The sequence below is a fragment of the Lissotriton helveticus genome, chromosome 3_1, assembly GCF_964261635.1.
Source record: "Lissotriton helveticus chromosome 3_1, aLisHel1.1, whole genome shotgun sequence".
NCBI lineage: Eukaryota > Metazoa > Chordata > Amphibia > Caudata > Salamandridae > Lissotriton > Lissotriton helveticus.
Window position 1 is genome coordinate 736,265,934 of NC_136061.1, and position 16,142 is coordinate 736,282,075.

At 49.4% G+C, this 16,142-nt stretch overlaps 1 protein-coding gene across 3 annotated transcripts in view; it reads right to left on the minus strand.

The window, feature by feature from the left end:
• The window catches only part of BMAL1 (basic helix-loop-helix ARNT like 1), a 659,821-nt gene that overhangs the window by 350,360 nt on the left and 293,319 nt on the right, over positions 1–16,142 (minus strand). The gene's annotated exons all lie outside the window — the stretch shown is intronic.

Sequence of the window (16,142 nt, forward strand, 5' to 3'; positions counted from 1 at the left end):
ACTCCGGAAAGAGTCAGTGTGCGTTTTATGAGAGATTTGCATGTTACAATCACAAAACATAGCTTTTGGTATCAATTCATAACCTCCTACTGAGGCAGTTTCAATTTTTCAGTATGTGCCCATGTTGTGGTCACTTCAACAAGTATGTGTGTTTCTTTCGTTTTTTTTTTTACCATTTTAAGTTGTAAATTGCTTGCCTGCGCTGTCCGAATCTCTCTTGGTTGTGTGCGATCATTCTTCTTCCCATATGATTCGCCAATGTCTTTTTGGGGCGTGTAGCTTTCCTATTGCTGCTTCTGGGTTACATCACTTTCCGCAGGTTTGTTTGGACGCTTGATTGCCCACTCTCTAGTTCAGCCAGTCAGAGTAGCTGTACTCAATCTTAAATCCGTTGCTAGGCTGAAGAGCTTTAAATTTGAAGGTTGACTGTTCTAATTTAGTAGGTTTGCTACAGGGGACCGAAGAAGCATTAGTTGAGCATCAGGCTAGTGTTGAAATATTGGAAACATTTTATGGCAGAAGTAAGCCTCATTGACCATTGCTTCAACTTATTTTCATGCCAATTTCCTGCCCCGTTGTTGCCATTCTCCCCAATCTACTCTATATGCAGGCTGCATTTGTTGTGGCAGGTTCTATACAAGTCTCGTCTGGCTTCCATTGTGGGATTTGAATTTAGCTGTTGAACTGTTGAGGCTCTCTATCAATAGCTCAGCATGTACGTTCTTCCAGGAACGCTGCCTTGGTTTTTCAGGATACTTTTCTGGATTCTAGCCTTCTTCGGCTAGTATCAATATGGGCTGTGGGGATCATGGACCGTTACTTATTTTACATTACTGCTGAAGAAGATAGATCTGTTTTACCTGATGATTGAGCGGTCTCTCCACAATGAGCACTACCCCTTCACCTTCCTAGCGTTTCACCATCCAGGTTCTATGGAGTGATCAGTGCACAAGCACCAGATTCACAAGCTGACTAGGTTTTCCACTTCACCAGTTACCGATTTTTTTTCTAGTTGTCTTTTTACAAAAGGACCCCTTCAGTCTCCAGCACTGTGATGGGTGCCACACCAAGGACTCAACAGCTGAGCCGGCACCGTCTTTAGGTCCTCTGCAAGTCTGGAAGACAAGTTGGGACAGTTGTGCCAAAAGGGCAGTTTCAAGTCTACCAATCCTCACCTAGAGTTGCCCCTCTTCTGGTTCTAGGTCTAGACACTGAGCAGCTCTCCTTAGCAAGGCCCAAGGGAAGGCCCTGCAGTGCTATATGATGTGTTCGTGCTGCTCTTGTTCTCATCCACTGGAACAATGTGCTGTGTAGCTAAGCAGAGCCAAGGGAGAGAGAGAAAGAAAAAGTGTGTGCGAGGTGAGAGTCAGGGGCGATCTTGTGTCTGAATCATTTCCAAATGATATATGGGGGAGTTGAGAATATCATGGCAGGCAGATGCAGCAAGAATAGGTACGTTATGATATCGCTGGCTATGGAAACCACATTGCGGAGCTGGTACATATTGCGAAAATCCAACAAGTCATTGAACTATATCAGGGTATAGAGAACCATTGCAATGTGTTTGCTTTGGGATAGGGAACGCGGGCACACTACACCAAAGATTGGCATATGAGTGAGAACAGTAGCATGATTTCATTGCTTTCATATGGAGATAGGAGGACATAACGGCATGGCTGTTATGAGGTGAAATCCGCACATAACGGCAACACTTCCACATGAGGGAAATAGGCATATCATGGCTCGGATATGGAGGAACAGGAACACATTAAGGCTTAGCTGACATGAGGCAAATGAAGAGAAACTAGCACGGCATGGCTTATGTAGAACAGGTGCACATTATAGCTTGGTTGGCATAAAGAGCAAATGGGCATATCGTGGCATGGCTGGCATATGGGAGTATGGAGCCCAAAATGCAAGGCTGGAAAACAAGGGCACATCATGGCATGACTGGCAAATGAGAGATACCTGGGAAAGATTATACAATTGACTCGCATATTGAAAATAACAAGTTGAAATTTGGGAGTACAGAAGTATATTTGAAGCAAATGTAAATCGTTTGTTTGAGAACAAATCATGTTTCATTTTCACTAAATTTAAGAGGCGGAAGTTGTGGGACATGGAGCGACAATTTCTAATTATTTGGAGGGGATCTCGTGCTGATTAAGGGGCACAGTTATTGTAGCTGCAAATGCCTATTTCAGGATGCCATTGATATAATTTAATTGAGATATGTGAAGGTAATTCATGGTAAACGTTGATAACTTTATATGACCCAGTTATCAATATCTAAAAAAGTAGTCCAAGGTTTCGGGTGGATAGCTCTGCTCTTTTAAATATGAGATGTTGCGATCTGTGCAATGTTTAACTTTTCCAATTGTTTCTCTTCAAGTAAATTTGTTGTCCTATTATATGGAAACATAACGAAAGGAACTGCAAAGTAGATAGAAATGAATGCTATTTTTGAAATGCAAGAGGATGTCAAAATTTCATAGCCTTTTTATTCGACATTTGCTCCACAGTTACACTCTAATGTAAAATGCTTTGGGAATGGCCCCAAAAACTAAACTACTGGGGAGGATTTGCTCTGTAGACCATGGTGTCTTAAAATATGTAATCAGTATCACTTCTCAACTGCCTTTAAAATCAGTGTCTTTTTAGCCTCTTTATTTGGAAAATCGTGCTTTAAAATGTATTGTTTGCAAAAAAAAATTTGTTTTTAATTTGTCCAACGAGACTCCAACCCTGGCCCTCTCCTCTGCCCACCCTTGAGGCTGCTAGGACTGCTTCGCTCGTGTAGTGACATTTAACTGTTCCCCAACCACTACAAATGAGCCACTGTCCACACTGAAATATGTGAGCTGCCTAGTCTACTAAAACTGTCCTCCTGAAATCAATACTCATTCGATCTTATGATTTAGCTTCAGCTGGGTCAAAGAACAGACCTCAGAAAACAGAGCTGGTGCTGCAGCCACGAAGCCATCTTGGGAACGAGTTGTCTACACCCTTAAACGTTCCAAACATACAGCCAAACAACTGACAGCAAATGATTGTCCATCACACTGTGTGAAAATATTTAAAACATTTTTAATATTAGTACGAGAGTGAAATCCTAGTCCTAATTACCCCAAAAAAATGGATTCAAAACTCCATATCTATTGTGATTCACACTTCACCTACATGATATACTGTGTTTAAGCCAGGACTGAATCAATCTCTAGTACTATTTGAGGTCTCCAGGTTACCTTTTGTGATTGCTGTGCTCTTACTCATGTTAAAAGACAGAGTAATTGGTGCTACCTTTATGACTGGCTGATGCAGAAATCTCAACTGTAACCAGGCTCCTACAACTAATGGCCTGTTATCAGTATACATTGACGCGCTTCCCTTATCAGTCTGTGGAATGATATGCTCCAAATGGTGAGAAGGCTAAATGAAAGTAAATACTCTTTGGCAGCAGAAGAAAGTAGGGCACAAGAAGAGCTCTGAGGCGAGAACACAAAATAAACCTGCAAGGCTTGATCAGAGTAAATGAATCTATTATATAATTTCAGTATGGTCCTCTTTGTCAGAACATTTGCTGTACCGTAATCCCATGTGATATCAAAAAATATACACTTTATAGCACAGCCTTTCAGTGGCGATATAGGATCGCCCTGCAAATGTCCTTGTATCATGCATAGTTCTGCTGCAGAGAGTACCTTATTAAATTAACAGTGCACCACAATAAGCATTCTGCCAGATGCTGCACGTAAAAAATGTACCTCAAACGTCCAGTTTTAATAAAGGTAACCCCTACCTTAATCTAGGAAATCAAAGGTTTTTTTTTTTCCAACGAGAGCACCACCACTTTCAGAGGACATATCTGGGATCTTTTAAAACATTCTTTTGCGTGCATTTCCTATTATAACTATTAAAATGGCAAGCTAAGTGCAATATACTTTAGAGATAAGAGGCAATGCATGTTTAGGCGCGGCCTTTGAGGCCGCTTTATAGGTCTCAACAGACTATTGTTTTTCCAAAAATATTATACATCATACACATAGAGAGAGGCTTTTCGTCAGTAGATTTGATCCTTTGGGAAACTACATTTCATTCATATTTTGTTTCCGCTCACTAGCAGCATACTGCATGGGGCAAAGGGTCAACCCAATTTACCCCTCAGCTCGCTTCACTTTGAGCAACTGCACAGAGCCCTTGCACCTTGTTAATATTGGCTTAAAATAGTTCATTTCTCTTTAACGACAGATCTGGCTTAAAGTGGGATTTATTTATAGATTTTTTCTAATTACCTTTAAATACTGGTGATGCAGCCTGTGTTGTTGCAATGCATCCTCACCACAGTTTCCCAGTTCCCTGCTGCTCAGCAGTGTGTGATGTATGGAATGTAGACGAGTGCCTGGTTGCTAAGTATTTCAGTTAGACAGAGTGGGCTGAACAGTGAGGGTGCTTCTCCTGGTGGGGCTACTTATAATTAACTGTAACCTGGAACTAAGTGATATCATCTTCAATAAATCTACCTTATAATCATGGTTACTTAGCTACATTCCTACAAAGAGGATATCTCCCTTTACAACACTGGCTAGCAGTTGCAAAACGGCCTACGTGTGAAAGGGGATTGAAGCAGAAAATAAAGTCTACAAGAAACAAAGAGGAAGAGTGATTTAAGCGTAAAAAGAAAAGAGAAACACCCTGAAAGCCCCACCAGTGTCTTTGTGACAAGACAGCCTGCAGTCATCAGACGTCTTGGCTTTTAACCTGTTTAAATTTAAAGTCTATGCTGATTTATGGTTACTTGTGCGCCAACAAGTTGAAGTAGGCATTTACAGAATTTCATCACTTGGCCAAGACATGCCGGTGGGGAGTGAGTCGGCAGCACTGATTAACAAGGAATGCAGCAAGTGTGATGTAGGGAAGTGGCAGTGTGTGCAATTAGCCACTTGAGGGCTGAAATGCAACCCTATTGGTGTACAGTCACAGGGGCGGCTCCTCCATTAGGGTGGAGGAGCAGTGCCCCACTGCTTTCTCGCAGTGCGAGAAGCAGCAACATAAAATGGTAAAACTACCATTTTATGTTTCTGCTTCTCGCACTGCGAGAAAGCAGAAGGGCTTGGTTGGGAGTGGGTGGGTCGGCTGGAGGGCAGGGGAGAAGTGGCTAGACCAATGCTGTGGGCCCTAACTGTTCCAGTCAAGCGCATTCTCCCTTTTCTCCATTTGCCTACAAGGAGAAAATGGCCTCCCCATAGGCGCCGTCCCCACCAAACACAACACTGCCATTGCAACGTTGTGATTGGCTTAGGGAAGGGGAGGGAGGCTGCCTGCTTCCTGTTCCACGGGACCCGGCCAGGAGCTGAGACAGTGTAGGACCCGGGATGGTACGTTTATTTATTTTCTATATATCCCCCCAACCCCTGTGTAAACCCCCGCGTGGCCCCAAAACCAGGCCCCCACCCGTGAGTCATTCCGGCCGCAACTGTACATTCAGCTGGCAATGAGTACTTCCTAGATTTTACGTGTGAGGACTCTCTACTGGGGGCAAGAGTGTCTTTTTGTCGATTTTGATCACCCCGTTGGGTTAAGCGTATTCTACTGCTTATGGGGACTACAAGTTGGGCAAGTGCAAGAAGGGCTATGTTTTGAGTCTTTTAGAACCGTTCCGTCGGGGTAGGCATGCCTCACTGTTTGAGAGGACTACAAGTTTGGCATGTTGAAGAACCAATATATATTTTAAGGCATTTATTGGTGAGAAACGGTTATCCGTCAGTGTTAAAGTTTAAAAACGTACCGTTCCTGAGCGCGAGACTCAGCACAGGACTCAGCTTCTTGCACGTCTGGATTGCGCAGCTGATTGTCCCAATCACGCATGGGTAACGTGACACACATGGACGCCAGCCTCACAGACACCATCTTGAATTGAGTGTGAATCGCTTTGTTGACAGTTCTCTACAGACCTCATACGCTCCCAGGATATCACAGGGTTTCCGTTTAATGTTTATTTCACTGCTGAATTACTGAAAATGTTGCCTCTTGCACACTTGATCAGCTGTTGCGGGAGATCGCAGTTGTGTGAAAAGATGTGAAGGATTGTAATAGCTGCATCAGGGTAACCACTTGTTTCTGCTTCCTGTCGAAGCTCTGCTGCCTGTAGTTGAACCAGTTAAAAGAATACCGCTCCTATGAAGGAATGGCTGCGCAAGGATTTAATATATCTGATTGGACATTCCACCTTGCGCCTGAAGTACTATGAAGGATCTCCAAGCACCGGGGACTTGAGGGTAATTTTAAGTGAGAGGTCACTCACCGGGACGTCGGATGTTATTGGTGGATGTTGTTCTTTTCCACGCTGAGTTTGTTTGTAATGTGTATTTTTATTATTGCCATGGTGAATTTTCTGCCTTACTATATACAAGATATGCTTTCCTGAATTTGCTGTGTGTGGATTTTTTCTGTGCCATGCATTTCCTGTTCGAGTGTATTTTTCAATGCTAGTCTAAATTTGCTGTTGGTGAATATTTTTCTATGCCATGCTTAATTTGCTACCTGTGCATTTTTCAATGCCATTGTTCAATGTCTGTATGGGTGAGTGAGTGGGTGTGTAAGTGGTGTATTGAAGAGTGTGGGGGTATGTAAAATAATGTATACATGAGGGAGTGTGTGTGTGAGTATCTGTATGGAGAGTGGGTGTGTAAGTGGCAGTAAATGGTGAACTAGTAGTACGCCAGGATACACGCTTGCAGAGGGGTGGAGATGGGGGGTGGGGGGGCTCAGATAGACTCTCAGCAATCCCACTGTCTAGGACTTACTTGAGGTAACAGGAGGGGTTGTTGGACCCCAAGGACTCTCAGCATCCAAAGGGACTTTATCCCCCAACAAGTAGTGCGCCAGGAGGTGCGCTTGCAGAGTTGTGGGAAAAGGGGCCTTGAGGCTCCCCCAGTGGTCCTCAACATAGGTCACTGGTTTCTGCAAGCTGGACATGTTTGACAGCTACGGCTTTTAGAAAATGGAGTTATGTTTGCTTTTGCTTGGTGGGAGCGGTCAGCTTCCACCAAGCAAAAACAAACAGCTACCTCCAGGGGGTGGGTACCTCAGGAGGTAACAAGAGCCGGCCCTGGGGGTGGTGGTCCCTAGTGCCATAAATGGCTTAATTCAATTTAGCCCCAGTGAGTTGGTGGTACCCGGGGCTGCAGGGGGGCACACAGGCCCTACTGCATTCATTTAATTACTTTTGCCCCGTGAAGGTGGTGGTCTCTGGGGCGTGGGCAGAATGAGTGGGCCCGCTGGCATACATTATAAGCAGTACCCCGGGAAAGTGGTGGTTCCTGGAGCTCCCCCACAATCATTTAGTTACTTTTGCCCCAGGGAGTTGGTGGTCCTTGGGGTGCAGGAGAGCTGAGAGGGCCTGTCCAAATACATTATAAGCAGTGCCCCGGGGAGGTGATAAGCCCTAGGAGGGGTAGCCCCAGGCAACCCCCTTCTATTTTTAAGGTGTGCCCTCCGGGATATGGCCCATGCAGGGGGTTAATTAAAAACAAGTACGGGAGCCTGCGCTTGTTTTTTTTAAATTATTTTTCCGGCGAATTCGCAAATATCGTGTTTTTGTAATATTTGTTTTTATTGCTTTTTTGGCATGTTGGTGTCCTCTGGGGCTCCAGGACAAACTTAATGGGGCCAGGGTATTCCTACCCTGCCCCCATTTCTTTATATTTTTTAGGGGGGTCTTGGTTGGAGCCGAGTCCCCCGATGACTGCCAGTACTTCCTGGTTGAAGTGTTTGCAGCCAATCAGAACTCTGCATTTTCCTGCATAGGCTTGTTATTTTTCACAAAGTCTTCATGGTCACAGATGTCACTAACTTTATTTTCCCAACAGCTACTGAACGGATTCACACCAAATAACTAAAAGCAAGATGTGCGGGGGGCGTGGCCAAGACGGCGAGCATGGCGGACGTGGCTTGAGCGAGCTCCGTCCCGCCGCCAGTGATCCTTCCTGATATCCTGCGTCGCCCCGACCTCTGTTCGCCCTAAAGTGAGAGGCTGTCCGCGGGAGCAGGGGAAGAAGGCCCGACAGCGATTTTGGGGCCCCGGAGGCGTGATCTCTGCCGCCTCCGGCAGCGCAGAGCCGAGACGGCGGTGAGGCCTACATTGAGCGCCGGAGCCGGGGCCTGGATTTGTGGGCGCCCCGCCCGGAAGTGAGGTGACGCCGGACCGGCTGGGGTGTGGGGAGCCGCCCCGCCCGCGCGACCTGTGGGGCCGCGGCAAAGCATACCTGGCGTAGAGTGAGCGGCGTCAGAGACCCACCGGCGGTGAGACCAGCGTCCAGACTCCTACGGTGCGGTAAGGGGGAGCCGCGTGGTGTGCGGCCTGGTGGGGGAGGGGACGCTCCTGCGGAGGTGCCTGGCCCCGATCGGCGGCCGAGTCGGACCGCGGGGTTAGTGGCCCTCGGAGCGCTGGGAGACGGCAGTCATCCGATCTCTCGCTATTCCCCACCATAGTACCAACACCCCCCCCCCCCGCCACCTCCACTTGATCCTGCACCAGCCCTCTGTGCCCGGGGCGCCGGTGGGGCATTACCCATCACTCGGCGGTCGGGCCGGACCGCGGTGGGGGACACTGGCCAACTACGACGGCACTCCTGTGCGCCTGTGGATTGCTGACGGCCGTCTTTGCTGGGTGCCACGAGGGGGGGCCGTGGCTGCCTTCCGCATCTTCCGTGTCGGTGGGCACGGCCACCCTCAGATATCCTGACTCCACCACGGGGCCCTCCTAAAGTGGCTTGCCTCTTGGTTGTGTAGTGGTGTGGGACACCTCCTGTGGTGCAGTGCGCCGGGCCTGCTTGGAGTGCTATTCATTGGACGCTACGGGATCGGTTGGGGCTGTCTCTGTACCCCGTCATCCCCGGCGGTCGGGCGTGAGCCCCACGAGAACAATGACTAGAGGAAACAACAGCGGCGGCTCTTCCAAGCAGGGCCCGATGGACAAATTTGCGGGACCGAGTGGGAGTGCGGGGGCCTCAGGAGGACAGCAGAGCTCGGGACCAGATAATGCGGCGCTAATGACAGCCATCACGCAATCTAGAGATATGCTGGATGCGAAGATAGGTGCGGTCGGAGCGGACGTTACCCTGCTTCGACAGGATTTGCGCAACGCTGTCGCCCGCATCACGGAAACTGAGACCAGGATCACGGAGGTAGAGGACGACGTAGTGATCCTCAAGAAGAAGGTGGCTGCCATGGAGGGAATCCAAAAGGGCCTGGCGCTGCGAGTGGAGGACGCGGTAGGACCGGCCAGAAGAAATAACTTGCGCTTTGTGGGCTTTCCGGAGGACTGTGAGAAGGGGAATATGGAGGCCTTCTTGACTCAGTGGCTGGAGGGGTGGCTTCCGCCAGAATCCCTTTCGCGCTGCTTCATCATCGAGAGGGCCCACCGGGCCTTGATTCCGAAGCCGCCCACCGGGGCTCGCCCCCGGGCCGTGATAGCCAAACTGCTCAACTATCACGACAGGGACACCATCCTACGTCAGGCTCGTGCCAAGGACCCCCTCATGTTTGAAAACCACAAAATCCTGATTTTCCCGGACTACACCAGACTGGTCCAGCAGCTACGACAATCCTTCACGGCAGCGAAAGCACGCCTTCGTGAGTTGAAAATCCCGTATGCCCTGCTCTACCCGGCCCGCTTACGGGTGGTGTTTCAATCTCGCACTCAATTCTTCAACTCTCCGGAGGATGTATTTGAATGGACGGACGAAACGGTGCGGGTTAAGGTGCACACTCCTCCGAGGAGGGGCTCGGATTCGTCATCCACATCGGAACCCAAGAAGGTGCCCCGCAGGTCACGCAGCAGGAGTAACTGGAGAGTGCGCTCCAAGAAGCGCCGGCCTTCCCAGGAGAAGACTGTGGAAGACACTGAGGCGACGGATTCTTCCCCCCTGAAGTCTTGAGTCCCTGTGCTATACTGGCCCTGGTAGATGTTTCCGGCTCATGGGGCCGTGAAGGTGCTTAGAGGTGCAGGTCAGACAGATTTGGATATCGAACTTGCCATCTGGACTACTGCTAAATACGTAGTGATCCGTGGGTGGATCATGGGTCGGGAGGCGCTCGAGAGAGAGCGGGTCTTCTACCGGAGTTAGTTCCCACGTTGGGTAGAGGGTAGTTAGACACTTAGTGGGTAGTTGGGAGGGATCCATTGGTGTTGTGGATCTCCGACCTCCCGTTGGGGGTCTGGGATCGCCTGCACCGTGACAGGTACTTCAATGTTGCTGAGGTATGGGGTGGGGGGTTGGAGGGGGGGTTGTTGGTATAGTTTGAGGCCGGGGGGGGTTGGCGGGGGGACGGGTAGGGGGTTGGGGGGTAGGGGGGGGAGTTGTGGGAGTGGGTAGGCCTAGGGTAAGCACGGTGTATGTGAGTGTCTGGAGGATGGTAAGAGTCTGTATGTGGCCTCTGATGCCTGACGAACTGACGATCTGGCCCCCTGATGGCGACTGACGGACAGGGGGCGGAACCCCCATGAGCTTCATTGCGCATTTTGAGCTGGAATGTAAGGGGGGTGCTCGACAGAATTAAGAGGTGAGCAGTTTTGCGTATGGGGAAGAAGGAGAAGGCGGACGTTCTACTCCTCCAGGAAACTCATCTCATGGGCACCAAAACCCTTAGCTTACGTAGATATGGTTATGATCAGGTGTTCCATGCAGGGTTTACGAGGGGCTCTAGAGGAGTTGCAATATTGATACACCGTCGTGTGCACTATACGCATGAAACGCAGTGGCTGGATGCGCATGGCAGGTTTGCCTTGGTCAAAGGAAAGGTTGGGGAGGAGCCCGTGGTGTTTGGCAGTGTCTATGCGCCGCCCCCGCTGCAGGACGCCCTGTTGGAGCGGCTGTTTGATGTTTGGGCTGAAATCCCGCATGTGTTAACTATCGTGGGCAGTGACTGGAATGATGTGATGAATGGGAGGCTGGATCGCTGTAGGCCAGGGGGTGATCAGTCGCCTGAGGCTACGACAAAACTGAGCAGATTGGTGCAGGGGCTGGGTTGGGTAGATGTTTGGCGTTATCAGCATGCATGTGGTCGTGAGTACACGTTTGTGTCTGCTGTTCACAAATCCTTCTCTCGCCTCGACTACCTTTTTGTCCCCCAGCCCTGGATAGCACGGGTGGGCTCTACCGCGATACTCCCTAGGGGACTGTCGGATCACTCCCCGGTTTCATTGACACTGCTTTTAAACACAAAAAGACAGCCGTTCCGTTGGCGCCTTGCTACGTGGCACTTACAGCGCGATGATTACCAATCGCACATGAGGGAGGCTATAGCGCACTACTTGACCGAAAATGACGGCCCTGACACGGACGCCATGACCTTGTGGGAGGCTCTAAAGCCGGTGCTCAGAGGCGTGGATATAGCGTGGTGCGCGGCGAATCGTAGGGCCCGCGGGCGGGCCATAGCGGAGGCGGCGAGTCGGATTAGTAGCCAGGAGGCCGACTGCACGTCGGGAGAGGGTGGCGCGGTGGTGGGGCAACTGCTTTATCTCCAACAGATGTATCATTCCTTACTGTTAGATGAGGCCCGCCATACCTTGCTGGCTATGCAGAGTAGAATTTGTCAATGGGGGATAAGTCCGGCTCGATGCTCTACAGGTTGTGCCAAGGTACCTTTCAGGCCCAGCCCTTGCCTGGACTCCGAGACGACGCGGGAAGCCCTATCACTGACCCGGAGGTCCTGGCTGAGACCTTTGCTCGTTACTATGAGACGCAGTACGCGCCCCGGGAGTCTCTAGCGGCGGAGGACATCGACAGATTCCTGGCTGATCTCCAGCCTCGGGCGCTCTCGGATGAGGGCCGAGCCCGACTGGTCCTCCCCTTGTCTGCGGAGGAACTGGGAGAGGCTCTGGGTGACCTGAACGCTGGAAAGGCCCCTGGGCCCAATGGTTTCCCCTGCGAATTTCTGAAAATGTTTCATCTTCAACTGGGGATGCGCTATAGGAAGGCACTAGAGGCGGCTCGGGACAGTGGATGCCTTCCGGTGGACTGGCGACATGCGGAGGTGGTCGTCTTTTGCAAGCCTGGGCGTCCGCCGGATCGCCCTGAGTCATATCGTCCGATTTCCTTGCTGAACTTCGAAGCAAAAATTTTAGCAAAAGCCTTGGCGAAACGCCTTTGTCCCTATATATCGGACCTGGTCCATCCAGACCAGGCCGGTTTTATGCCCCACAGGGCGACCCGACATAACATTCGCAGGGCGCAGTTGGTGGTGGAAGCGGCGCGAGCGGCAGATATCCCGACGGCCCTTTTACTGGCAGATATCGATAGAGCGTTTGATTCCCTGAGCTGGCCGTATCTTCCAAGGCTGCTTCTACGCCTCAACCTGGGCCCCCGTTTTCTGTCCTATATTCACTTACTCTATACTGACTTGACAGCGGCGGTGCGGGTTGCGGGAGCGGTGTCCAGTTCCTTTTTGATAGGCCGGGGTACGCGACAGGAGTGCCCCCTCTCGCCCTACCTGTTTGCACTAGCGATGGAGCCACTGGCGGCCTGGGTGAGGATGGATGCACAGTTGCGTGGTGTGGAATGGGTGGGAGGACCGACTGACAGAATCGCGCTTTATGCCGATGATGTACTTTTCTTTCTTACGGACCTGAACAGATCCGGCCCCAGGGTCCTCGACATAATGCGCATCTTCGGCGACGTGTCCGGCCTCACATTGAACGTACAGAAGTCCAAATTGTGGGTCCTGGGAGATAGTAGTGACTTGGGTCCTTGGGCTTCGACCCTGCAGAAGGCGGTGGGAGGCCTTAAATATCTGGGTGTCTTTTTGACGGACGTGCCGGGAGTGTCGTGGTCCCGCAATGTTCTACCCGTGTGGGACAGAATACGATCGGACATGCAAATATGGTCCAGGATGCCGCTGAATGTGTATGGACGCTCGGCCATCTTTAAGATGGTAGCCCTACCTCGCCTCCTTTATCAGCTTCAAAATTATCCATACCCGATATCGCGGCAGTGGTTTCGGCAGGTGGATTCGGCGTTGGGCCGGTTCTTGTGGACGGGAGGGGCAGTGAGGGTGGCGCGCCGCACATGTTTCCTCTCGACGTACTGTGGAGGCCTGGCAGCCTCGGACATTCAGTCATACTATCAAGCGTCACACCTGCTGGTCCTCAATGAGTGGTGGTATGGGGATCGCGGTGACCCGACTTACGCCCTGGAGAGATACCTTATGGACCCGCACACGCTCCATACGATATTATACTCGGTGGCACTCCGCAAACGACTCCCGGCAGTCACACAGACGGTGTTCCGGGTGTGGCGCGATGCGCTCCGCCGTATGGGATGGTGGAACAGACTGACGGGGGAAACCCCGCTGTGGCACAATGGGAGGCTGCCGGTTTTGGCTTCCCTGCGGGGCTTTGGTGGCTGGGACGCAATCGGCGTCTCGGCGCTGGGTCATGTTATGAAGGGCCCGGTCCTAAAGTCGTTTCAGGCTCTGCGAGATGAGTATGATATGCCCCAATCCCAATTCTTTCGATACCTGCAGCTTAGACATGCCCTGACCCCTACCATAGCGAACTTGACTTCTTTGCCAGAATTCAGTCCTCTTGAGGCTAAATTGTTCATGGGGAAATTCGAAACAAAAAAAATCTCTAGTATATACCAGACACTGGTCACCCATTGTTCCCCCTCCCTAGACAAATTGCGGTTGGTGTGGGAAGGAGAGTTGGGGAGTTTGGAAGAGGAGGATTGGAGGGAGGCCCTGGAGGCCCCTAGGGGAGCAGCGATTGCGGTGCGCCTGCGCTTCATTCAATTCAAGTACCTCCATAGGGCATACTACACGAGGGAACGACTGTGGAAAGCGGGTCTGATTGCCTCCCCGGACTGTCTGAGGTGCGGCAGTGCAGTGGGATCCTTTCTTCATACGGTGTGGGAGTGTGTGAGACTGCAGAGATTTTGGACAGGAGTGTGGGAGTGCCTGGAAGAGGTGCTGGGCTGGGAGCTCCCCCGCTCGCCGAAGTTGGGCCTTCTCCATGTCATGGAACAGGTGGGGGGGAATTTGTACAAGCGACATTTGCTCCTATTGGGCCTTATAGTGGCCAAGAGGGACATAGCTAGGGCCTGGAAGGCTACTAGAGCCCCACTGCTGGAGGTGTGGAAACGAGGTTTGGACTTTAATATGGGACTAGAACATCCGATATTTGAGGCGAGGGGGTGTCCTGCAAAACATTATAAGATCTGGAAGAAATGGGCTGACTACAGAGGCCTTCTGCTGGACCCCCCGGAGCCTCGGGTCACCGACGCAGATCGCGTCCGTACTGGCTTAGGGTGACATGGCTCACGTGCAGCGTTTACGATTGCTAGGCTCCTCTAGATGGACAATACAGACACCGTGCGGGGTGGAGGGAGGGTTCCGGGTGGGTTAGTGGTGGGTGGGAACTGGGGGAATGTTAGCTGGCTGTATATGAATGTGATGTTTTTGATATGCCCACTGCCTCTCTGCTACTTAGGGAGCAGTGGATTATTTCTATTATGCTGTCAACTACCAAAACCTAATAAAATTTGTTTTGAAAAAAAAAAAAAGCAAGATGTGCATAACCAAATCTCCCTTTCTGTCATATTTGGTGTAATTCCGTCCCGTGCTTCGGGCTGCAGCTTCGACTAAAGATCCAATGGCAATCAACATGCTAAACATAGGATTTGTGTACCCCCCTTTTTCTCGGCCCACGCTTTCCATGAGCAAGAATACCCAACTTGACTTTTTGTGGGGAAAATTTTGTGAAGATTCATCAACCTGTGCCAAAGTTATAGCGAAGACAAAAAATGCTTTTTCTATGTAAACATGGTGAGCCAATTCAAGTAAACAGGGGCGAAAGGGAGGGATGTGTGCTGGCGCCCACCCTCTTTTCATTATATATGAATGATATACCGCAATATTTATTGGGCTGCGAACACGATTCTCCCAAGTTAGGGGGGTACCAGTACCTGCACTTTTATTTGCATATGATACTATCTTAATATCCCAAACCCCAAAAGGTTTACAATGTTTAATAGACACTTTTGATGCATATTCTGAAACTAAAGGCCTGGAAATAAATTCTAGCAAAACAAAAGATATGGCGGTGAATCCCCATAAGCCTTTAAAAAAAATGTAACAGTAAAAAATCAGAAGCTAGAGTACGTGCATAGTTTTAATTATTTAGGTATAACCTTGGACACTAAAATTACTTGGAAACAACAATTGGAGAAAAGTAAAATCATTTTACTCCAAAACTCTCTACCGATAGTAAAGAAACATGAGAGTAGTATATCTAAAGCGGTATCCCCTGCCCTCGAGGTATACAAGTATAGGGCACAATCAGTTTTATTTTATGGGGCAGAGCTATGGGGGCCTTCAAGTAACAATACTTTTATGGTAGGAGAAAATAAGTTTTTTTAGGAAATCATTACGGATTCCAATGCGTACACCACTAATACCTATTGTGATGGACCTAATCGTATGGATAATCAGGCAATTCTAAGACCACTATTATTTTGGGTGCGACTCTGGTCTACAGCAGAGCTCGTACATTATAAAGAAGGGCTTGAGGAAATTTCAAGGTTCAATCGCGGAATGGGTTTGCTGTGGCTCAAGCATGTTAATGGTTGGTTCCGTAAATTAGGGTTGAGTCATTTTTGGGAGGAACCTGCTCAACTGTCTTTGGCCGCTAAGAAAATATAAAAATCTGTCTTTTGGGCCTATATCCAAGATGGTGTATCCTATAGCGCAACAACAGGCACATTAACAACACAGTTTCTTTAAATGAAGTCAATTTGGGGTTTTGAGCCATTCTTGGATGAGGTGCAGGCACACCTAACAAAATCGTTATATATGAAATTTCGATATGGTGTTCTGCAAATTAATTCGAACACATCGAAATGGGCCCGCAAACAGGGGGAAGAAAATATTGAGCGCTGTGTATTGTGTTAATCTGGTACAAAAGAAAATGACTTACATTTGTTATTCTTTTGTCCAGCGTATGCAAAATCCCATGATTAAACCCATTTGTCGGTTATTGGGTACTAGGTCTTGCCATGAAGCAGAAAGAATACTAAGAACCGATACTTCACAAAAGGTCGTTTTTAGTGTTAGTAGGTATCTATATGATGTAGGCTTAGAAAGAG